General features: G+C 37.7%; 1 pseudogene; it reads left to right on the plus strand.

Annotated features, from left to right (window-relative positions):
- Positions 1–647: 647 nt before the first annotated feature.
- The window catches only part of LOC118934463 (DNA-directed RNA polymerase I subunit RPA49-like), a 39,616-nt pseudogene continuing 13,654 nt past the window's right edge, over positions 648–26,609 (plus strand).

Genomic DNA, 26,609 nt, shown 5'->3' on the forward strand with positions numbered 1-26,609 from the left:
TTTAAAAAGTATGGTAGGAGGTGGAGCCAAGATGGCGGCATGAGTAGTTCAGTGGAAATCTCCTCCCCAAAAACATATATATTTATGAAAATATAATAAATACAACTCTCCTAAAAGAGACACCAGTGGATATAGTACAACAGCTAGGCTACATCTACATCTGCAAGAACTCAGCATCACACGAAGGGGGTAAGATACAAGCCACGGCCTGGAGGGACACGAATGCTCCCCCACCCAAGAACCCAGCAGGAAGAAAGGAGTTGGAATGGAGAGGGAGTGAAAGCCCAGGACTGCTAAACAACCAGCTCTAGAAATCCGCACCCAGAGGGCAGACACACTGTGCACAGGGAGCTGGATATTAGAGAAACAGAAAAGCAAAACCTGCGGGCAGGTCCTCACAACCAGTGCCCCTGAGACAAAGTGAGTGCTTTTTGCAAGTCTTAAAGAGACAGGGACCCAAGAGTTGGACGAAGTCATCCCAGCACACTTAGCCAGCAGCTGGGAATCCCGGGGAACTTTAGGCGCCCTAACCCCTTGGGTGGCAGTGCAGCTATGAAGCCCCTCATGGCACTAAGCAGCCTGCCAGTTGTTCCCCCAACTGATGCAAACCCCAACACACTGGCCCAGTAGTGGGAGAGTGGCAGAGCATGCCGGGGGCGGCAGTGCCAGAGGGGCCTGGGATCGGTCCACGCATGCCGGTGACTGCAGAGCCAGAGTGGCCCAGAAGAGGCCTGTGCAAGCCCACAGCAGTGGTGACCAAGCAGCCCAGTAGCGGTCCGCATACACTGGCGACCGGCGCACCAGCAGGACCCGGAGTGGCCTGTGCGTGCCAGCAGCAGCAGCACCAGAGGAGGACCGGAGAGGCCCACATGCACCTGCAGTGGCGCCAGAGGGGCCTGAGTGCAGCCCATGTGCATTGGTGAGGCAACGCCGGAGGGGTCTGGGGGCAGCCTGTGGGAGCTGTTGGCAGCAGCAGATGAGCAGCCCAGAAGCAACCACACTCCTGGAAGCCAACCAGAATCCCAGCCGGACACACAGCCACCCGAGACAGACCCAAAGGCAGTTGCCAGCACACAGCTGCCCAGCAGGGTTGTCACTATAATGAAGGAATGCACCTGGCATGCCTGCTACTCCCCACAGGGCTCTGCACTGCTCTGACAGAGACCCCGCACACAGCAGCTTAGGAGATTAACCCCGTGGCTGATCCAGGAGTACAGGCAGCAGAGAAGGGCAAGGCATCCAGCAAGCAGGAAAGGACTTTCTTCTCCCAGCTGACACACCCACAACCTGCCTGCAGCCACTGCTATCACCATGAAAAGGCAGAAAAATTTAGTTCAGTACAAAATAGTCCAGACAACCCCTGAGAGAGGATCTGCAGAGACAGACCTAACTGGTCTCCATGAAAAATAATTCAAAATAAAAATCATAAGCATGCTGACGGATCTCAGAGAAATATGCAAGAGCTAAAGGAGCAAGTACAGAGGGAGACTACAGAAATAAAACAATCTCTCAAAGGACTTAGAAGCAGAATGGATGGGATGCAAGAGACCATTAATGGAATAGAAACCAGAGAAAAGGAATGCATAGAAGCTGATGCAGAGAGAGATAAAAGGATGTCCAGAAACAAAACAGTATTAAGAGAACTATGTGACGAATTAAAGGAAAAATTATCTGCATTATAGGGGCATGAGAAGAAGAAGAGAGAGAAAAAGGAATAGAAAGTGTCTTTGAAGAAATAATTGCTGAAAACTTCCCCCAAATAGGGGAGGAAATAGTTGCTCAGACAATGGAAGCACCCAGAACTCCCAACAGAAGGGACCCAAAGAGGAGAATACCAAGATACATAAAATGGCAAAGATCAAGGAAAAGGACAGAGTATTAAAGGGAGCAAGAGAGAGAAAAAAGGTCACCTACAAAGGAAAACCCATCAGGCTATCATCAGACTTCTCAACACAAACTTTACAGGCCAGAAGAGAATGGCATGATATATTTAATGCAAAGAAAAAGAAGAGTTTTGAACCAAGGATACTGTATCCAGCACGATTATCATTTAAATATGAAGGAGGGATTAAACAATTCCCAGACAGGCAAAAGTTGAGAGAATTTGCCTCCCACAAAAAACCTCTACAGGTTATTTTAGAGGGACTGCTCAAGATGGGAGCACTCCTCAAAAGAGCACAGAACAAAACACTCAACATATGAAGAATGGAGGAGGAGGAATAAGAAAGGAGAGAAATAAAGAATCATCAGGCAGTGTTTATAATAGCTCAAAAAGCGAGTTAAGTTAGACAGTAAGATAGTAAAGAACCTAACCTTGAAACTTTGGTAAACACAAACTTAAAGCCTGCAATGGCAATAAGTACATATCTTTCAATAATCACCCTGAATGTAAATGTACTGAATGCAACAATCAAAAGACACAGAGAAATAGAATGGATGGAAAAGGAAGACCCATATATATGCTGCTTGCAAGAGACTCACCCCAAACCCAAAGACATTCACAGATTAATAGACAAGGGATGGAAAAAGATATTTCATGCAAACAAAAGGGAGAAAAAAGCAGGTGTTGCACTACAAGTATCAAACAAAATAGATTTCAAAACAAAGAAAGTAACAAGAGATAAAGAGGGACATTACATAATGATAAAGGGCTCAATCCAAAAAGAGGATATAACCGTTATAAATATGTATGCACCCAAAAGAGGATCACCAACATATGTGAAACAAATACTAACAGAATTAAAGGAGGAAATGTAATGCAAAGCATTCATTTTGGGAGACTTCAACACACCACTCTCTCCTAAGGACAGATCCACCAGACAGAAAATAAGTAAGGACACAGAGGCACTGAACAACACACTAGAACAGATGGACCTAATAGAAATGTATAGAAGTCTAAATCCAAAAGCAACAAGATACACATTCTTCTCAAGTGCACATGGAACATTCTTCAGAATAGGCTACATACAAGGCCACAAAAACAGCCTCAGTAAATTCCAAAAGACTGAAATCCTACCAACCAACATTTCAGACCACAAAGGTATACAACTAGAAATAAATTAAACAAAGAAATAAAAAAGGCTCAAAAACACATAGAGTCTTAACAACATGCTCCTAAATAATCAATGGATCAACGACCAAATTAAAATGGAGATCCAGGAATATATGGAAACAAATGACAACAACAACACAAAGCCCGAGCTTCTGTGGGACGCAGCGAAAGCAGTCTTAAGAGGAAAGTATGCAGCAATCAAGGCATACTGAAAGAAGAAGAACAGTCCAAAATGAATAGCCTAATGTCACAATTATCAAAATTGGAAAAAGAAGAACAAATGGGGCCTCAGGTCAGCAGAAGGAGGGACAAAGTAAAGATCAGAGAAGAAATAAATAAAATTGAGAAGAATAAAACAATAGAAAAAATCAATGAAACCAAGAGCTTGTCCTTTGAGAAAATAAACAAAATAGATTAGCCTTTAGCCAGACTTATTAACAGAAAAAGAGAATCATAACACATCAAAAGAATCAGAAACGAGAAAGGAAAAATCACGACGGACCCCAGAGAAATACAAAGAAATATCAGAGAATACTATGAAAATCTTTATGCTAAAAAGCTGGAAAAACTAGGAGAAATGGACAACTTCCTAGAAAATTACAATCTTCCAAGACTGACCCAGACAGAAACAGAAAATCTAAACAGACCAATTACCAGCATTGAAATTGAATCTGTAATCAAAAAACTACCCAAGAACAAAACCCCCGGGCCAGATGGATTTACCTCAGAATTTTATGAGACATACAGAGAAGACATAGCACCCATTCTCCTTAAAGTTTTCCAAAAAATAGAAGAGGAGGGAATACTCCCAAACTCATTCTATGAAGCCAGCATCACCCTAATACCAAAACCAGGCAAAAACCCCACCAAAAAAAGAAAACTACGGACTAATATCCCTGATGAATGTAGATGCAAAAATACTCAACAAAATATTAGCAAACCGAATTCAAAAATACATCAAGAGGATCATACACCATGACCAAGTGGGATTCATCCCAGGGATGCCAGGATGGTACAACATTCGAAAATCCATCAACATCATCCACCACATCAACAAAAAGAAGGACAAAATCCACATGATCATCTCCATAGATGCTGAAAAAGCATTCGACAAAATTCAACATCCATTCATGACAAACTCTCGACAAAATGGGCCTAGAGGGCAAGTACCTCAACATAATAAAGGCCATACATGATAAACCCACTGCTAACATCATACTGAACAGCGAGAGGCTGAAAGATTTCCCTCTGAGATCAGGAACAAGACAGGGATGCCCATTCTCCCCACTGTTATTCAACGTGGTACTGGAAGTCCTAGCCACAGCAATCAGACTAAACAAAGAAATACAAGGAATCCAGAATGGTGAAGAAGAAGTCAAACTGTCACTATTTGCAGATGACATGATATTATACATAAAAAAACTAAGGACTCCACTCAAAAACTAGTAAAACTAATATTGGAATTCAGCAAAGTTGCAGGATACAAAATCAACACACAGAAATCTGTAGCTTTCCTATACACTAACAATGAACTAATAGAAAGAGAAATCAGGAAACCTATTCCATTCACAAGAGCATCAAAAAGAATAAAATACCTCGGAATAAACCTAACCAAGGAAGTGAAAGAACTATACTCTGAAAACTACAAGACACTCTTAAGAGAAATTAAAGAGGACACTAAAAAATGGAAACTCATCCCATGCTCCTGGCTAGGAAGAATTAATATCATCAAAATGGCCATCCTGCCCAAAGCAATATGTAGATTCGATGCAATCCCTATCAAATTACCAACAGCATTCTTCAATGAACTGGAACAAATACTTCCAAAATTTATATGGAACCACCAAAGACACAGAATAGCCAAAGCAATTCTGAGAAGGAAGAATAAAGTGGGGGTTATCTCGCTCCCCAACTTCAAGCTCTACTACAAAGCCACAGTAATCAAGACAATTTGGTACTGGCACAAGAACAGAGCCACAGACCAGTGGAACAGAATAGAGACTCCAAACATTAACCCAAACATATATGGTCAATTAACATATGATAAAGGAGCTATGGACATTCAATGGGGAAATGACAATCTCTTCAGCAGTTGATGCTGGCAAAACTGGACAGCTACATGTAAGAAAATGAAACTGGATCACTGTCTAACCCCATACACAATAGTAAATTCAAAATGGATAAAAGACATGAATATAAGTCATGAAACCATAAAACTCTTAGAAAAAAAACATAGGGAAAAATCTCTTTGACATAAACATGAGTGACTTCTTCAGGAACATATCTCCCCAGGCAAGGGAAACAAAAGCAAAAATGAACAAAAATAATCCAATTAAAAAATGAGCAGTGGAGCTGAAAAGACAGTTCTCTAAAGAAGAAATTCAGATGGCCAACAGACACATGAAAAGATGCTCCACATCGCTTGTCATCAGAGAAATGCAAATTAAAACCACAATGAGATATCACCTCACACCAGTAAGGATCGTCATCATTGAAAAGACAAACAACAACAAATGTTGGCGAGGTTGTGGAGAATCAGGAACCCTTCTACACTGCTGGTGGGAATGTAAACTAGTTCAACCATTGTGGAAAGCAGTATGGAGGTTCCTTGAAACGTTTAAATAGAAATAACATTTGGCCCAGGAATTCCACTTCTAGAAATTTACCCTAAGAATGCAGCAGCCCAGTTTGAAAAAGACAAATGCACCCCTATGTTTATCACAGCAGTATTTACAATAGTCAAGAAATGGAAGCAACCTAAATGTGCATCAGTAGATGAATGGATGAAGAAGATGTGGTACATATACACAATGGAATATTATTCAGCCATAAGAAGAAAACAAATCCTACCATTTGCAACAACATGGATGGAGCTAGAGGGTATTATGCTCAGTGAAATAAGCCAGGCACAGAAAGAGAAGTACCAAATGATTTCACTCATATGTGGAGTATAAGAACCAAGATAAATTGAAGGAACAAAACTGCAGCAGAATCACAGAACCCACGAACGGACTTACAGTTACCAGAGGGAAAGGAACTGGGGAGGATGGGTGGCAAGGAGGGATAAGTGTGGGGAAAAAGAAAGGGAGCATTACAATTAGCATGTATAATATGGTGGGGGTTACAGGATGGGCTTTACAAAACAGAGAAGATAAGTAGTGATTTTACAGCATGTTACTATGCTGATGGAAAGTGACTGTGATAGGGTATGTGGTGGGGACTTGGTGAATGGGAGAGCCTAGTGAACATAATGTTCTTCATGTAACTGTAGATTAATAATACCAAAAAAAAGTATGGTGGTTGGGAATTGATGTAGAAAAATCCTGGTGGCTGTGCATACTGGAGATTGAATTATTTTATGTTATCCCTCTGTTATAAGTATCAAAATATCAGGAATTTGAAGTAGGAGAAGTCCTTTAAGTTCAGACAAACTGTAGTAGATGAAATGCTGATAAAATCGGGGAATTTTACTGAGTTACCTGCATTTCAACTTCATGTTCAGTTATGGATTTTAGAAGAGAATTTTGCCAACATCAGAATGGGCCAAGTTAAAAAAGGTCCATTCTGATCACTCTGTTGATAAACAAAGGAACAAAAAAAAAACAGAACAAAGTTAAGAGAACATGTTCCCAAAGGTTTAAATATAAAACAGAACTATGTTAATGATATATCACAGAAAATAGAAGAAAAATTGATGACTAGAACAAATAGATATCATTTGGTATCTGCAGCAGAATGTAGAATAACATCCAACTAAATATGTTTTAAAAGATGAAGACATTTTTTTCATATGAAATAAGATCTGAAATCTATGCAGAGTAAAAAGAATGAGATAAAATCAAAATAAGATGGAATGAAGAGAAGAATGGACTAGGGATAGAATACAAGAAACTAAAAATGCAGTAGAATTTTTAAAAATTTGAACTGAAGGCAATAAACAATTGCCATTGGTAAAAAGAAGATGAACATTCTCTCATTATTTAGAGGTATAGGATAAAGTTATAAAACAAAATGAAAGAATACAATATATATTAAAGACAATGAATGCAACAATAATCTAAACACTTTTTAAAAAGAGAATAATTTGATTATAAACAATAATCAAATAATTGAAAATTTACAGGTAATTTTAAAGCCTTGGTTTAGCTTTTTAAAAGGTTACCACATAACAAGAAAAATCAATGAAAAGGGACCTACAACTAGACAAATCAGCAAATTTTGGAAATAGGATAAAGAAAATACTATATATTCATAGATAAAATAGGATAGGTAAGAAGCATAAAACAAAAACCCAAAACCAGACTAGTGTGATGGTTCATTTTCTTTGCAAAACTTGACTGGGCCATAGGGTTCCCAGATATTTAGTTAAACATTATTTCTGAGTATGTCTGTGAGAGTGTTTCTGGAAGAGGTTAACATGTGAATGAGGGAACTGAGTAAAGCAGATTGTCTTCTGCAATGTGTGTAGGCATTTTTTAAATGCATTGAGAGTCTAAATAGAACAAAAAGGTGGAAATGAGAATTCTGTCCTGCTGCTTGATTACTGAGTTGGGACATTGGTCTTTTTTTAAAATCTCAGAATGGGACTTACACCATCAGTGCCTCTTGGTTCACAGGCCTTCAGACTTGTGCTAGAACTATACCATGGCTTTCTTGGGTCCCTAGCTTACAGATGGCAGATCATGAGACCTCAGCCTCCATAATCATATGAGCAAATTCCTTATAATAAATCTGTACAAATATACATACACACACACATATATGTATACACATATATCTTTGTATATAAAGAATATGTATACATATGTATTTTTCCATATACATAATATTTGTTTTGTTTCTCTGTAGAACTTTGATTAATACTAGTGTTCTTGAAATTATACTCATTAACAACAAATATTGGAAGATGAAACAAAATATAGTTTTGATGGTAAGAAGTTGAAACCATTGTCAGTTATACCTCAATAAAGATGTAAACTTAAGAAGAAAACCAATAATTTTATTCCCATTCCATATATAATGTGTATTGGAAACAGAAAAACATTTCCTGATATCCAGGAGCTGAGAAAAAAAAGATCATATATTCTTTAAAAATTGCTTGCACATGTATTCCAAGCATGTAAGCTAAAATTAAGAACTTATAAAAAGTGAAGTCCCAGTATGGAAGAATTTGACAGAGGTCATTGAAACCAGTTAATCATAGTTCTCTATTTTTTATTTTAATTAATTAATTAATTAAAATATATTATTTATCTGAAAAGAAACTACTTAATATTAAAACATTATAATAAAAATAATGAGGATATAACTCACCAAATTATATTAGTGAAAACTGAGAGATGGAATAACAAAGAAGAGTGAAGTTAAAGTACATAAAATTAATCACATTCATACAGGAATTATTTGCAAGTACCATTTCCTTCCTTACTTTGCTAAACAGAGAAGAGAATAAAGGATGTTTTTGAATACATTAAAGAAATTAAGAATTTAATAGAAATTTAATAAAGATTTGCAGTTTGCAAATTATGGGGGAGAGAAGGAGGTAAATAAACCTAGATAATACAGCAAGAACAAAAACAAAGAAAATTAAGGGAGCAAACATGCAGGCTTAAAAAAATCCATACAAATGTTGACAGAATTATGATCTTATATCTTATTTATGATAATAAATACAGTAAATAGAAGGAATCAATGAATGCAGGAGCTGGTTCTTTGAGAAAATAAACAAAATAGATAAACCCCTAGCCAGACTTATAAAGAAAAAAAGAGTCTACACACAAACAGAATCAGAAATGAGAAAGGAAAGATCACAATGGACACCACAGAAATACAAGGAATTATGAGAGATTACTATGAAAAATGTGGTAACAAACTGGATAACCTAGAAGAAATGGACAACTTTCTAGAAAAATACAAACTTCCAAGGCTGACCCAGGAAGAAACATAAAATCTAAACAGACAAATTAGGAGCAACAAAATTGAATTGGTAATGAACAAACTACCTAAGAACAAAATCCCTAGAACAGATGGTTTCATTGCTGAATTTTATCAAACATTTGGTGAAGACCTAATGCCCATCCTCATTAAGCTTTTCCAAAAAGTAGAAGAGGAGGCAATACTCCCAAACTCATTCTATGAGGCCAATATCACCTTAATAACAAAACCAGGCAAAAACACCACTAGAAAGAAAATTACAGACCAATATCCCTGATAACATACATACAAAAATACTCAACAAAATATTAACAAACTGAATTCAAAAATACATCAAAAAGTTCATCAATCATGATCAAGTACAATTTATTCAAGGGATGGAAGGATGCTACAACATTCGAAAATCCATCAACATCATCCACTGCACCAACAAAAGAAGGACAAACACCACATGATCACTTCCATAAATGCTGAAAAAGCATTCTACAAAATTCAACATCCATTCATGATAAAAATTCTCAACAAAATGTGTATAGAGGGCAGGTACCTCATCATAACAAAGGACATATATGACAAACCCACACGCAACATCATACTTAACAGCGAGATGCTGAAAGCTTTTCCTTTAAGATTGGGAACAAGACAAGGATTTCTGTTCTCCCCACTTTTATTCAACATAGTTCTGGAGGTCCTAGCCTCAAAAATCAGACTATACAAAGAAATAAAAGGCATCCATATTGGCAAGGAAGAAGTCAAACTGTCCCTGTTTTCAGATGACATGATATTGTACATAAAAAACCCTAAAGAATCTACTCCAAAACTACTAGATCTAACATCTGAATTCAGCAAAGTTGTGGGATACAAAATTAATACACAGAAATCTGTTGCACTCCTATACACTAATGATGAACTAGCAGAAAGAGAAATCAGGAAAATAGATTCACAATTGCATCAAAAATAATAAAATAACTAGGAATAAACCTAAACAAGGAAGTGAAAGACCTATACCCTGAAAACTACAAGACACTCTTAACAGACATTAAAGAGGACACTAATAAATGGAAATTCATCCCATGTCCCTGGCTAAGAAGAATCAATATAGTCAAAATGGATATCCAACCTAAAGCAGTCTACAGATTCAATGCAAAACCTTTCAAAATACCTACAGTTTTATTCAATGAACTAGAGCAAATGGTTCTAAAATTCATATGGAGCTATAAAAGACCCCAAAAAGCCAAAGCAATCCTGAGAAGGAAAAGTAAAGCAGGGGGAATTACACTCCCTGACTTCAAGCTGTACTACAAAGCTGCACTGAGCAAGACAATTTGGTACTGCCACAAGAACAGACCTATAGATTAGTGGAATAGACTAGAGAGCCCAGATACAAACCCAAGCATATATGGTCAATTAATATACAATAAAGGAGCCACGGATATACAATTCGGAAATGACAACCTCTTCAACAACTGGTGTTGGTAAAACTGGACAGCTACATGGAAGACAATGAAACTGGATTATTGTCTAACCCCATACACAAAAGTAAATTCAAAATGGATCAAAGACCTGAATGTAATTCATGAAACCATAAAACTCTCAGAAAAAAATATAGGCAAAAATTTCTTGGACATAAACATGAGCAACTTCTTCAAGAATATACCTCCCTGGGTAAGGGAAATAAAAGCAAAAATGAACAAGTGGACTATATCAAACTAAAAAGCTTCTATACAGCAAAGGACACTATCAGTAGAACAAAAAGATATCCTATGTTATGGGAGAATATATTCATAAATGATATGTGATAAGGGGTTAACATCCACATTATATAAAGAGCTCATTCACCTCAACAAACAAAAAGCAAATAAGCCAATTAGAAAATGGGCAGAGGAGCTGAAGACATTTCTGCAAAGAAGAAATTCAGATGGCCAACAGGCAAATGAAAAGATGCTCCACACCACTCATTATCAGAGAAATGCAAATTAAAACCACAATGAGATATCATGTCACACCAGTTAGGATGGCCAACATCCAAAAGACAAACAACAAATGTTGGTGAGGATGTTGAGAAAGGGGAAACCTCCTACACTACTGGTGGGAATGTAAATTAGTTCAACGATTGTGGAAAGCAGTATGGCGGTTCCTCAGAAAACTAAAAATAGAAATACCATTTGACCCAGGAATTCCACTCCTAGGAATTTACCCTAAGATTGCAGAAGTCCAGTTTGAAAAAGACATATGCACCCCTATGTCTATTGCAGCACCCTTTACAATAGCCAAAAAGTAGAAGCAACCTAAGTGTCCATCTGTAGATGAATGTATAAGAAAGATGTGATACATATGCACAATGGAATATTATTCAGCAATAAGAAGAATATAAATCCTACCACTTGCAACAACATGGATGGAGCTAGAGGGTATTATGCTCAGTGAAATAAGCCAGGTGGAAAAAGACAAGTGTCAAATGATTTCACTCATTTGTGGAGTATAAGAACAAAGGTAAAATGGAAGGAACAAAATAGCAGCAGCCTCACAGAACCAAAGAATGGACTAATAGTTACCAAAGAGAAAGGGACTGGGGAGGATGGGTGGGAAGGGAGGTACAAGGGATAGAATGGGGCATTATGATTAGCACACATAATGTAGCGGGGGGGGGACACAGGAAAGGCAGTATATACAGAGAAGACACGTAATGATAAAAATAAATATATAAACAAACATATAAGTACAGTATTATACTACTTATTAAAATGCACATACAAGGATCACAGGGAGATGACAGCATGAGTAGTTCAGAGGAAATCTCCACCCCAAAACAAATATATTTATGAAAATACAATAAATACAACTATTCCTAAAAGAGACACCAGTGGATGCAGTACAACAGCCACGATACATCTACATCAGTGAGAACTCAGCATCACACGAAGGGGGTAAGATACAAGCTGCGGCCAGGCGGGACCCGAACGCTCCCCCACCCCAAAACCTGGTGGGAAGAAAGGAGTCAGAATGGGGAGGGAGTGAAAGCACAGGACTGCTAAACAACCAGCTCTAGAAATCTGCACCCGGAATGCAGACACAAGGTGCACGGGATGCTGGATATTAGAGAAACGGAAAATCAAAACCTGTGGGCAGGTCCCCGCAACTGGCACCCCTGAGACAAAAGAAAAGCAAGTGCTTTCTGCAAGTCTTAAAGAAACAGGGACCCCATAGCTGGACGAAGTTGTCCAGCAGCTGGGAATACCGGGGAAACTTAGGCACCCTAAATGGAGGCAGTGCAACTCTGAAGCCCCTCATAGGACTAGGCAGCCTTCCAGTCATTCCTCCAACTGGCATGGACCCTAACACATGGGCCCAGAAGGAGGAGAGTGGGAGCACTCACCGGGGGCGGAAGCGCTAGAAGGAACTGAGAGCAGATCCATGCGCCGCAGGGCTAGCCGCAGTGGCGCCACTGAACAGCCCGGGCACAGCTCGCGTGCACCAGCAGCGTCAAGCCAGAGCCTGGTAGAAGCCTGCATGGAAAAGCCCCACCCACACCGGAAGCGGACACAGAAGGAGCAGGCGTGCTCCCAGGAACCGACCAGAATCCCAGCCCAATGCACAGCCACCTGGGCCAGACCCAAAGGCCACTGCTGCCACACAACGTCCCAGCAGGGTCACCAATAGCACGGAGGAGCGAGCCTGGCATGCCTGCAACTACCCACAGGGCTCTGTGCTGTTCTGATGGACACCCCGCCCACAGCAGCTTAGGAGATTAAACCGGTGGCTGCTCCAGGAGTGCAGGTAGCCATCACAGGCAGCAGAAAAGGGCAAGGCAATCCAGCAAGCAGGAAAGGACTTTCTTCACCCAGCTGACACACCCGCAACCTGCTTACAGCCACTGCAATCACCATGAAAAGGCAAAAATATCTGGTCCAGACCAAGATAGTTACCCCTGAGGAAGGATCTGTAGAGGTAAGGAAATCCAACAAGCAAGAAAGGACTTTCTGCTCCCAGCTGACACACCCGCAACCTGCCTACAGCCACTGCAATCACCATGAAAAGGCGAAAAATCTGGTCCAGACAAAGATACTTACCCCTGAGAAAGGATCTGTAGAGGCAGACCTAACCAGTCTCCCTGAAAAAGAATTCAAAATAAAAATCATAAACATGCTGACAGAGCTGCAGAGAAATATGCAAGAGCTAAGGGATGAAGTACAGAGGGAGATTACAGACGTCCGGAGGGAGATCACAGATGTCCGGAGGGATATTACAGAAATGAAACAAACTCTGGAAGTATTTATAAGCAGAATGGATGATATGCAAGAGGCCACAGATGGAATAGAAATCAGAGAACAGGAAGGCATAGAAGCTGACACAGAGAGAGATAAAAGGGTCTCCAGGAATGAAACAATATTAAGAGAACTGTGTGACCAATCTAAAAGGAACAATATCACCATTATAGGGGTACCAGAAGAAGAAGAGAGAGAAAAAGGGATAGAAAGTGTCTTTGAAGAAATAATTGCTGAAAACTTCCCCAAACTGGGGGAGGAAATAATTGATCAGACCACGGAAGTACACAGAACTCCGAACAGAAAGGACCCAAGGAGGAAAACACCAAGACACATAATAATTAAAATGGCAAAGATCAAGGAAAAAGACAGTTCTAAAGGCAGCTAGAGAGAAGATAAAGGTCACCTATAAAGGAAAACCCACCAGGCTATCATCAGAGTTCTCAACAGAAACCTTACAAGCCAGAAGAGAAAGGCATGATATATTTAATGCAATGAAACAGAAGGGCCTTGAACCAAGGATACTGTATCCAGCACGATTATCATTTAAATATGAAGGAGGGATTAAACAATTCCCAGACAAGCAAAAGTTGACGGAATTTGCCTTCCACAAACCATCTCTACAGGGTATCTTAGAGGAACTGCTCTACATGGGAGCACCCCTAAAAAGAGCACAGAACAAAACACCAAACATATGAAGAATGGAGGATGAGTAAAAAGAAGGGAAAGAAATAATCATCACACTGTGATTATAACAGCTCAATAAGCGAGTGAGGTCAGACAGTAAGGTAGTAAACAAGCTAACCTTGAAACTTGGTAACAACAAATCTACAGCCTGCAATGGCAATAAGTACATATCTTTCAATAATCACACTAAGTGTAAATGGACTGAATGCACCAATCAAAAGACACAGAGTAATAGAATGGATTAAAAAAAAGCAAGAACCATCTATATGCTGCTTACAAGAGACTCAGCTCAAACCCAAAGACATGCACAGATTAAAAGTCAAGGGTTGGAGAAAGATATTTCATGCAAACAACAGAGAGAAAAAAGCAGGTGTTGCAATACTAGTATCAGACAAAATAGACCTCAAAATAAAGAAAGTAAAAAGAGATAAAGAAGGACATTACATAATGATAAAGGGCTCAGTCCAACAAGAGGATATAACCATTTTAAACATATATGCACCCAATACAGGAACACCAATATATGTGAAACAAATACTAACAGAATTAAAGGAGGAAATAGAATGCAATGCATTCATTTTGGGAGACTTCAACACACCACTATCCCCAAAGGATAGATCCACCAGACAGAAAATAAGTAAAGACACAGAGGCACTGAACAACACGCTAGAACAGATGGACCTAATACACATCTACAGAACTCTACATCCAAAAGCAATAGGATACACATTCTTCTCAAGTGCACATGAAACATTCTCTAGAATAACCCACATACTAGGCCACAAAAAGAACTTCAGTAAATTCCAAAAGTTTGTAAACCTACCAACCACGTTTTCAGATCACAAAGGTATAAAACTAGAAATAAATTGTACAAAGAAAGCAAAAAGGCTCACAAACACATGGAGGCTTAACAACATGCTCCTAAATAATCAATGGATCAATGACCAAATTAAAATGGAGATCCAGCAATATATGGAAACAAATGACAACAATAACACAGAGCCCCAACTTCTGTGGGACGCAGCAATAGCAGTCTTAAGAGGAAAGTACATAGCAATCCAGGCATATTTAAAGAAGGAAGAAGAGTCCGAAATGAATAGTCTAATGTCACAATTATCTAAATTGGAAAAAGAAGAACAAATGAGGCCTAAGGTCAGCAGATGGAGGGACATAATAAAGACCAGAGAAGAAATAAATAAAATTGAGAAGAATAAAACAATAGAAAAATATCAATGAAACCAAGAGCTGGTTCTTTGAGAAGATAAACAAAATAGATAAGCCTCTAGACAGACTTAATAAGAGAAAAAGATATTCAACACACATCAACAGAATTAGAAATAAGAAAGGAAAATTCACGACGGACCCCACAGAAATACAAAGAATTATTAGAGAATAGAATGAAAACCTATATGCTAACAAGCTGGAAAACCTAGGAGAAATGGACAACTTCTTAGAAAAATACAACCTTCCAAGACTGACCCAGACAGAAACAGAAAATCTAAACAGACAAATTACCAGCATTGAAATTGAATCTGTAATCAAAAAACTTCCCAAGAACAAAACCCCCGGGCCAGATGGATTTGCCTTGGAATTTTATGAGACATACAGAGAAGACATAGCACCCATTCTCCTTAAAGTTTTCCAAAAAATAGAAGAGGAGGGAATACTCCCAAACTCATTCTATGAAGCCAGCATCACCCTAATACCAAAACCAGGCAAAAACCCCACCAAAAAAAGAAAACTACGGACTAATATCCCTGATGAATGTAGATGCAAAAATACTCAACAAAATATTAGCAAACCGAATTCAAAAATACATCAAGAGGATCATACACCATGACCAAGTGGGATTCATCCCAGGGATGCCAGGATGGTACAACATTCGAAAATCCATCAACATCATCCACCACATCAACAAAAAGGACAAAAACCATATGATCATCTCCATAGATGCTGAAAAAGCATTCGACAAAATTCAACATCCATTCATGACAAACTCTCGACAAAATGGGCCTAGAGGGCAAGTACCTCAACATAATAAAGGCCATACATGATAAACCCACTGCTAACATCATACTGAACAGCAAGAGGCTGAAAGCTTTCCCTCTGAGATCGGGAACAAGACAGGGATGCCCATTCTCCCCACTGAATTCAATATGGTACTGGCGGTCCTAGCCACAGCAATCAGACTAAACAAAGAAATACAAGGAATCCAGACTGGTAAAGAAGAAGTCATAATGTCACTATTTGCAGATGACATGATATTGTACATAAAAAGCCATAATGTCTCCACTGCAATACTACTAGAACTAATATTGGAATTCAGCAAAGTAGCTGAATACAAAATTAACACACAGAAATCTGTAGCTTTCCTATACACTAACAATGAACTAATAGAAAGAGAAATCAGGAAAACAATTCCAGTCACAATAGCATCATAAAGAATAAAATACTTAGGAATAAACCTAACCAAGGAAGTGAAAGACCTATACCCTGAAAACTACAAGACACTCTTAAGAGAAATTAAAGAGGTCACTAACAAATGGAAACTCATCCCATGCTCCTGGCTAGGAAGAATTAATATCGTCATAATGCACATCCTTCCCAAAGCAATATACAGATTCGATGCAATACATATCGAATTACCAACAGCATTCTTCAATGAACTGGAAAAAATAGTTCAAAAATTCATATGGAACCGTCAAAGGCCCCGAATAGCCAACGCAATCCTGAGAAGGAAGAACAAAGTGGGGAGGATCTTGCTCTCCAACTTCAAGCTCTACTACAAAGCCACAGTAATCAAGACAATTTGGTACTGGCACAAGAACAGAGCTACAGACCAGTGGAAGAGAATAGAGACTCCAGACATTAACCCAATCATATATAGCCAATTAATATTTTATAAAGGAGCCATGGACGTACAATGGGGAAATGACAGTCTCTTCAACAGATGGTGCTGGCAAAACTGTACAGCTACATGTAAGAGAATGAAACTGGTTCACTGTCTAACCCCATACACAAAAGGAAACTCCAAATGGATCAAAGACCTGAATGTAAGTCATAAAACCATAAAACTCTTAGAAAAAACATAGGCAATAATCTCATGGACATAAACATGAGTGACCTCATCTTGAACATATCTCCCTGGGAAAGGGAAACAAATGGAAAAATGAACAAATGGGACTATATCAAGCTGAAAAGCTTCTGTACAGCAAAGGACACCATCAATAGAACAAAAGGTATCTTACAGTATGGGAGAAAACATTCGTAAATGACAGATCCGATAAAGTGTTGACATCCAAAATATATAAAGAGCTAACACACCTCAACAAACAAAAAGCAAATAATCCAATTAAAAAATAGGCAGAAGAGCTGAATAGACAGTTCTCTAAAGAAGAAATTCAGATGGCCAACAGACACATGAAAAGATTGAAAAGATGCTCCACATCACTTGTCATCAGTTAAATGCAAATTAAAACCACAATGAGATATCATCTCACACCAGTAAGGATGGCTACCATCAGAAAGACAAACAACAACAAATGTTGGCGGGGTTGTGGAGAAAGGGGAACCCTCCTACACTGCTGGTGGGAATGTAAATTAGTTCAACTATTGTGGAAAGCAGTATGGAGGTTACTCAAAATGCTCAAAATAGAAATACCTTTTGACCCAGGAATTCCACTTCTAGGAATTTACCCCAAGAATCCAGCACTCCAGTTTTAGAAAGACAGATGCACTGCTATGTTTATCGGTGCACTATTTACAGTAGCCAAGATATGGAAGCAACCTAAATGTCCATCAGTATATGAATGGATAAAGAAGATGTGGTACATATACACAATGGAATATTACTCAGCCATAATCAAAAAATAAATCCTACCATTCGCAACAACATGGATGGAGCTAGAGGGTATTATGCTCAGTGAAATAAGCCAGGTGGAAAAAGAGAAGTACCAAATGATTTCACTCTTATGTGGAGTATAAGAACAAAAGAAAACTGAAGTCAAAAAACAGCAGCAGAAGCACATAACCCAAGAATGGACTAATAGTTACCAAAGGGAAAGGGACTGGGGAGGATGGGTGGGAAGGGAGCGATAAGGGCAGGAAAAAAAGAATAGGGGCATTAAGATTAGCATGTATAGTGTTGGTGGGGCACGGGGAGGGCTGTGCAACACAGAGAAGACAAGTAGTGATTTTACAGCATCTTACTATGTTGATGGACAGTGACTGTGAATGGGGATGTGGGGGGGACTTGGTGAAGGGGGAGCCTAGTAAACATAATGTCCTTCATGCAATTGTAGATTAATGATACCAAAATAAAATTTTAAAAAAATCTCTTAGAAAAAGCATAGGCAAAAATCTCATGGACATCAACATGAGTGACTTCTCCATGAATATATCTGCCCGGGCAAGGGAAACAAAGGCAAAAATGAACAAGTGGGACTATGTCAAGCTAAAAAGCTTCTGTACAGCAAAGGACACCATCAATAGAACAAAAAGGTATCCTACAGTATGGGAGTCCATATTCATAAATGAAAGATCCGTTAAAGGATTGACATCCAAAATATATAAAGAGCTCACATGCCTCAACAAACAAAAAGCAAATAATCCAATTAAAAAATGGGCAGAGGAGCTGAATAGACAGTTCTCTAAAGAAGAAATCCAGATGGCCAACAGGCACATGAAAAGATTGAAAAGATGCTCCACATCGCTTGTCATCAGAGAAATGCAAATTAAAACCACAATGAGATATCACCTCACACCAGTAAGGATCGTCATCATTGAAAAGACAAACAACAAATGTTGGCGAGGTTGTGGAGAATCAGGAACCCTCCTACACTGCTGGTGGGAATGTAAACTAGTTCAACCATTGTGGAAAGCAGTATGGATGTTCCTCAGAATGCTCAAAATAGAAATACCATTTGACCTAGGAATTCCACTTCTAGGAATTTACCCTAAAAATGCAGCACTCCAGTTTGAAAAAGACAGATGAACCCCTATGTTTATCGCTGCACTGTTTACAATAGCCAAGATATGGAAGCAACCTAAATGTCCATCAGTAGATGAATGAATAAAGAAGATGTGGTACATATACACAATGGAATATTACGCAGCCATAAGAAAAAAACAGGTCCTACCATTCTCAACAACATGGATGGAGCTAAAGGGTATTATCCTCAGTGAAATAAGCCAAGCAGAGAAGGATATGTACCAAATGATTTCACTCATATGTGGAGTATAAGAACAAAGGAAAACTGAAGGAACGAAACAGCAGCAGAATCACAGAACCCAAGAATGGACTAATAGTTACCAAATGGAAAGGGACTGGGGATGATGGGTGGGAAGGGAGGGATAAGGGTGGGGAAAAAGAAAGAGGGCATTATGATTAGCATGTATAGTGCGTGGGGGGCACGGGGAGGGCTGCGCAACACAGAGAAGACAAGTAGTGATTTTACAGTATCTTACTATGCAAATGGACAGTGACTGTGAAGGGGTATGTGGGGGGGACTTGGTGGAGGGGGAACCTAGTAAATATATTGTTCTTTCTGTAATTGTAGATTAATGATACCAAAATAAAAATAAAAATAAATAAATTAAATAAATAAATAAATAAATAAATAAAATGTACATACATTCCAATTAGGCTAAAAATCAAAATCCAATTCTAAAATACTCATGAGAAACATAAGTAAACAAATGACACAAAAAGGTTCATCTCTGAAGGATTCACAAAGATTTAGTGGGCATTGAAAATAAAAACAAAATTGAAATAGCAAAATTAACTTCATATAAACTACAATACAAGATAAAAAGCATCATATAAAGAAAATTTGTTTTTCTTTTTATTAAAAGTGTAATCCAATATGAAAGTTCAATAATTGTGACCCTTTCTGTCCTGAGAAGCAAAGCAACAACATATATATAGGAGAAAATTGTTAGAGAGGGAAGGAGATCTGGCAGCATCACAATTGGCATAATTCATCTACTCTGTCTTAGAGAGATCAAAATAACAAAAATATGGAGACAGAAAAGGTTTATTATGTAGTTGGAGATTTGCATTAACAGATATATGAATTGATTTTCCATTCTAGAAATAGGGAATGCTGGGTTTTTTTAGAAGTTCCATTAAACATTTATGCAATTGATCTTTTCTTAAGCACAACAAAAATTCACCTAGTACAAGAAAGGAGAAATTGTACAGGCTATGCTCTCTGGCAACAAAGTATTAAAAAGTTTAAATAGGAAAGAAAAAATCTCAACCTGTTTAAAATACAAAAGCATACATAAGTAATGCTTGGGGAAAAGTAATCAAAAATAGAACACAATGGAAAAGAGAGCAGAACACAACATAGCTGACAGCAATTCTCCATCCTAGCTGCACAAGATAATCACAGGGAAATATTTGTGTGTTTGTTTTGTTTTCATTACTAAAGATGCTGGAGCCTTTCTCATGGGAATTATTTTTTAACAGGCATGAGTTTAGTGTCCATTCCCTAGTTTCTTATAGAAAAACAAAACTTCATGTGTGTTCATGATAGATTGCTATGAAAGTAGTAATCTGAGGCAAATTCATAAATTCAATGTGTTTACTAAATTAGCTAACACTAAACTATGAAAGTTAGGAGAACAAAAACAAAAACCTAAGAAAATGAGAGGAACAAAAAAGATAAAAATGATTTAAAAATTAAAGTGTAGAATTAAAAAGCTAGATGTGAAAAACTATATCCAAAATATTGATACAAAATAGAGTATATGAAGTGAGTAAAAAAATTGTTAATGAGCAAAAAAATAAAACAGCAAACACAAATATAGTAAAACTAATGTCTTCAAATGCATGATTCATAAAATGATAGTAATAATCTTATTAATCAATAGTAATAAAGCTCCAGTGGAATTTTGGGGGACAAAATCCACTTGGAAAATGATTAGATGAGATAAATTAATTAAAAAATTGTGGATCAAATATATGGATTTATCCCCTTCTCTCTGCTCATACCCAGTAAAATAAAAACATAGAGATAAAAATATGATTCCACAAGGACAAAGAGAATAGGAGAGGTGAACAGAAGTCAAGAGATTTTAAATATATTTTTGGAAGATGGGAAGAAAATGAACATTGGTAACTGACTTAGCAGAACTGAGGAATTTAGAATTTAAGTGCTTTCAGAAAGAGTTAGCACTTAAAAGTGATCTATTCACCATGAAGTACCCCTGAGAACCCAGCACCTGAAAACACCAGACACCTCAGAATAAGGAGTAGTTAAGACTTTGGAAAGAGGAGGCCATTCTCTGGAGCCTGTGCTTTAGAAGGCCCCACTTCTCTTCCACCTTCCCCTCTTTCTCAAACACATGCACACAAATGTATTAATAACAATATGAATGTCTCAGTCATATGGGATCTGGCACTCATTACCACAGCATGGCTTGTAGATACAAACTTTCATTTTAGTGAAAAACACTACTTAGGCTCCAGGGAAACTCCTTATCTCTTGCCTCATATACTTACAATAAAATGGCTATTGTTTTTAAACATGAAAGTTTTGGGGTTGCACTTCTGCAGATATCTGAAGCAAACAGTGATTCAAAGTGAAGGAGAGATTTGAAGAGTGAAAGAATATTCATTATAAAATAAATTATTTTGCAATATCAAATAATTCATACTACACAAGTTTGTATAAATCTAGATGTAAAATGTGTGTGAAGTGTGATACTTGTTACACTGATCATAGATGGTCACAAACACTAAGATTTCAAATGCTTTTGTAAAAGTACGGCAGTAGGTTGCAAAAATAGAGGAAAAAATCATCCCCTCCTTTTTTCTACACCTCTTTGCCATGTAAAATTGAGACTCTTCTCACTCTGACTGTCAGACTCTGCACTCTCTTTGGTTAATTTAAAATCAACAAACTTGACAGACTTGAAACTGAGACAGATGTGGAAATGCTTATGCATTGGAATTTGTTCTCTTGCTGCTCTTGGAATCCTTTGAAGACAAAATGAACAAGCCCAAGCTAACTAGATGAAGATAACAGACCATGTGATGCAGTTATTCAGCTATCCCCAGATAAGGTAAACAAGTTATTCACAGCTAATCTTCCAGCTGACTCCATATACATGAGCACGTTAGGCTGATATCAGATGAGCCAGGTCCAGGCCAGGAGACCCACTTGGTAAAATTATGAGCTAAACTTTGGGGTTGTCTGCATATTTAATAAGATTCCAAGAAATTTAAAAATAAATGCTGGTGTAAATGCCCCCAAATTATGGCTTGCTGGCTCAGATAGCACCCAGTTCATGATTGACAGCTCAGACTGCATGGTAACTTGGTGGCCAAGGCAAAGCATTCATTCTTTACTAAGGCCCAGCAACTGTTTCTTAAAGGAGAGTATTTATCTGCAGATGAGAGCAAGGCTTTGCTGCAAAATCCTAAGGGTATACACTGTAATTCGATGAATCTATAGGGGTGTGCCAAAGGCTCCACACAGTATTCCTATCTTTCACCAATACAACAAAGAACCATTGGGTTTGCATGGTCATATGGCCCAAGTGGTAGAGCAGCTTGCATAGTAGCCTGGATCTATTGTACAGTCCTCTCTTGTTCTTCATCCCACTCAAAATTAGTAGCTTTTTGGATCACTCAGTAAATAGTCCAGTGTAACACACCCAAATGAAGACTGTATTTCCTCCCAAATCCAAAGAGGCCTACTGGGTATTGTGCCTCTTTTTTTGCAGATGCAAAAACTTATTCTTAAAGAATACCATGACATGCTGCTCACTGCTGGGCCCCTAGAAACTTTGCTGAGGTACAAGGTACATGAATTTTTGTTAGATTATTTCCTACATGCTTACATGTTAGTGTATCACCAGCATATAAGTTTAGAGTAGTAGTTCCTTCATGCTCACTCAGTCCAATCAGCATAATGTCATCAATAAAATGGACCAGTGTGATACCTTGTAGAAGGAAAAGGTGATCAAGATCCTTGAAAACTAAATTATGACATAGGGCTGGATAATTAATATACCCTAGAATATGACAGTGATGGTGTGTTGCTAGCCTGGCTCAAAAGCAAACTGCTTCTGGTGTTATTTTATTAACAGGCCTGGAGAAAAAATAATTTTGCAGATAAGTAGTTGCATACCAGGTGCCAGGGAGAAGTTAATTTGTTCAAGCAATGAAATAACATCTGGTATGGCAGCTGTAATAATTGGAGTCATCACCTAAGTTATTTATATTAATCTACTGTCATTCTCCAATATCCATATGTCTTCACAAGCAAAATAGGTGAGCTGAATGTAGTGTGGTGAGAATCACCACCCCTGAAAATGTTAAGCCCTTGATGTTTACACTAATCTGTAAAATCTCTCCAGAAACGTAGTATTGTTTTTGGTTTACTTTTTGTCCAGGTAGACACAGTTCTTGTGGCTTCAAATTTGCCTCTCCTACCATAATAACCCTCACTGCACAAGCCAGGGAACCAACGTGGTATTTTGTCAGTTGCTGAGAATATTGCAATTATGCAATTCAGAATATGGAAAATAACTGTACAATGCGTTTGGGGACCCACTGGGCCCACTATGAGACAGACCTAAGGTAAAACTCCATGGATCTCCTGCACCTGATTTCCATAAGCCTCTTCTCTGACTGGAAGAACACAGTGACATTTTGGGTTTCCTGGAACTGGTGTCAAGACAAAGACATTGTCCAATAGTACCCAAAAACCTGATTATTTCATTTTCTCAAATGCATAGTTACCCTGGTTAAAAGGCCATAGATCCCTTTGGGGAAGGTTGGGAGAAAATTTAACAGTAGAAATTTTTAACAGTGTATAGGAGGGAATCTTTCATCAGGCGGACCTGGGTTTCCCTTCATTTTAGGCATCATGGGTCTGTAAACTACCTCAAGTTTGGTAATTAGGATTTAGGGACATGACTGTGTTTTTATGGTTCAGGTTAGACTTATGCTTACTTGACCTATATCTTGCCTGCTTATACAAATCAGGTAAGAATTTAGTAGGGTTCCTTTCTATTTCACATATGATCAATAGCCAATACCATAGGTCTGCATAAATCAGACTATTCTGGTTGCTTCTTTGATGCTGTTGTCAATTATGGTAACCACATCCACCTTTCCATTGTTGGTACGGTACCATCCCTTGACCCCTGCCACCCTGAGATATAAAATTATTCTGATTATATTTAGGTTTTGCAAGTCAGTGACCATTGTTCCCACTGATCACAGAGTTCTTCAAGGAAGCTGATGCTTCCCTGCAAATTTATTCACAGTCATAGTAAAAGTTCTGTGTTCTAGGTTTAAATTATAAATTCACTGTAAAATTCTAATTTCTCCAAGTCTTTGAATCCCTTACTCTAAAGTAAACTAAGACATATTCAGCATTTTTAGCTTACTCATTGTGGGCCAACTACTTTTGTCCATGTTTCAGCCAACCAACCAACCAATTAGGGACTTTTTAATTCCTCAAGCTGCAACATAAAATATCTCCTTAGCTGGGCCCATATCAACATATTTGGCCTGATCCAACTTTGTTGTTTTCTGTATGCCTTCTCATTTACTCCCTTACTGCCTTCTTGGAGTTTAGTTGATTTTTAATAGTAACATGTTCAGTTTCCCTTCTCATTTCCTTTTTTGTATATTCTATAGATATTTTATTTGTGGTTGTCATGAAAATTGCATAAAACATCCTAAAGTTACAATGATCTACTTAAAACTGACAACTTAAATTATATACAAAAGCTACTTCTTAACAGCTATGTTGCCCCCCACTTCATGTTACTAATATCACAAATTACCACTTTATGTACTGTGTATCTAGTAACATTAATTTATAGGTATTTTATGCTTTTGTCTCTTAAATCCTATAAAAGAGTTAAAAGTAGTGTTATGAATGAAAAGTACAATAATGTAGGTTTTTATATTTGTTCATATATTTACCTTTACTGGAGAACCTTATATTTTCATATGGTATTCAGTTACTGTCTAGCATCCTTTTCTTTCAACTTGAAGGACTCCCTTTAGCATTTATTTAGAGTAGTTATAGTGGTAATGAACTCCCTCAGTGTTTGTTAATCTTCAGATGTCTATATTTCTCATCATTTTTGAAGTACAGTTTTGCTGCCTATAATATTCTTGTTTGAGAGGTTTGTTTTTCTTCCAGTACTTCAAATATATTATCCTGATACCTATAGTCTGCAAGGTTTCTGCTGATAGTCTTATATAGCCTTACTTGTACGCTATCAAGATTCTCTCTTTCACTTTCAAATGTATCATTATAAAGTATCTGAATGTGGATCTCTTTAGGTTTTCCTTATTTGGAGGTTTTTGAGCTTCTTGTATTTGTATAACAAATTTGAAATGTTAATGGCCATTATATTTTCAAATAAAGTCTTAGCCCCTTTCTTTCCATGTTCTCCTTCTAGAATTCCCATAGTGCATATGTTCATACACTTGTTGGAATCATATAAGTCCTTTGGGTTCCTTTCATTTTACTTCATTTTTTCCCTTTTGCTCCCGAAATTCAATCATTTCAAAACACTTGTCTTCAAGTTTGCAGATTCTTTCTTCTGCCTATTTGCATATGCTATTGATCCTCTCTAGCGAATTTTTCAATTCAGTTATTATAACTTTTATCTAAATAATTTATTTTTCCAGATTTATTAAGATACAATGGACATACAATATTGTGTAAGTCTAAGGTATACATGTTGATTTGATACATTTATATATTACAAAATGATTATCATGTAGCATTAACTAACACATCAACATGTGTAATTATCATATAGCTTTTGAGGTGAAAACACTTAAGGCATAGTCTCTTAACAACTTTCAAGTATCTAATACATTTTTGTTGACTATAATCACAATGCTGTGCTTTAGATCTTCAGAACATATTCATCTTCCAACTGGAAGTTTGTAGCCTTTGACCAATATCTCTCCATTTCTCTCACCCCCATGACCCAGGTAACCACCATGCTACTCTGTTTCTGAGTTCCACTTTTTCAGATTCCATGTACAAGTGAAATCATACACTATTTGTCTTTTTTCTGTCTGTCTTATTTCACTAAGCATATACCCTTGAGATCCATTCATACTGTTGCAAATAGGATTTGATTCTTTCTAGTGGCTGAATAATATATGAATTATATGAGTATATAATATATATTAAACATTTATCTATTGACTGATACTTAGGTTGTTTTCATATTTTGACCATTGATTATTGTGAATAAAGTTGAAATCAGGAAGGGTGATGGCCACAGTTTTGCTCTTCTATTGCAGGATCACTTTGGCTACTCAGGGCCTTTTGTGGTACCATATAAATTTTAGATTATATTTCTATTCCAATGAGAAATGCCATTGGAATTTTGATAGGGTTTGCGTTGAATTTATAATGTCTGGGCAGTATGGACATTTTAACAATATTAATTCTTCTGTTCCATGAACATGGAATAGCTTTCCATTGTGTCTTCTTCAATTTAGTTTGTCAAAGCCTTGTAGTTTTTAACATACTGATTTTTCACATCCTTGATTAAGTTTATTCCTAAATACTTTTGATGCTATTGTGAGTGGGATTTTCTTTGTTTTTCAAACACTTTGCTGTTAGTGTGTAGAAATACAACTGATTTCCATATGTTGATTTTTGTATCCTGCA

Source organism: Manis pentadactyla, chromosome X (genome assembly GCF_030020395.1).
Source record: "Manis pentadactyla isolate mManPen7 chromosome X, mManPen7.hap1, whole genome shotgun sequence".
Classification (NCBI taxonomy): domain Eukaryota; kingdom Metazoa; phylum Chordata; class Mammalia; order Pholidota; family Manidae; genus Manis; species Manis pentadactyla.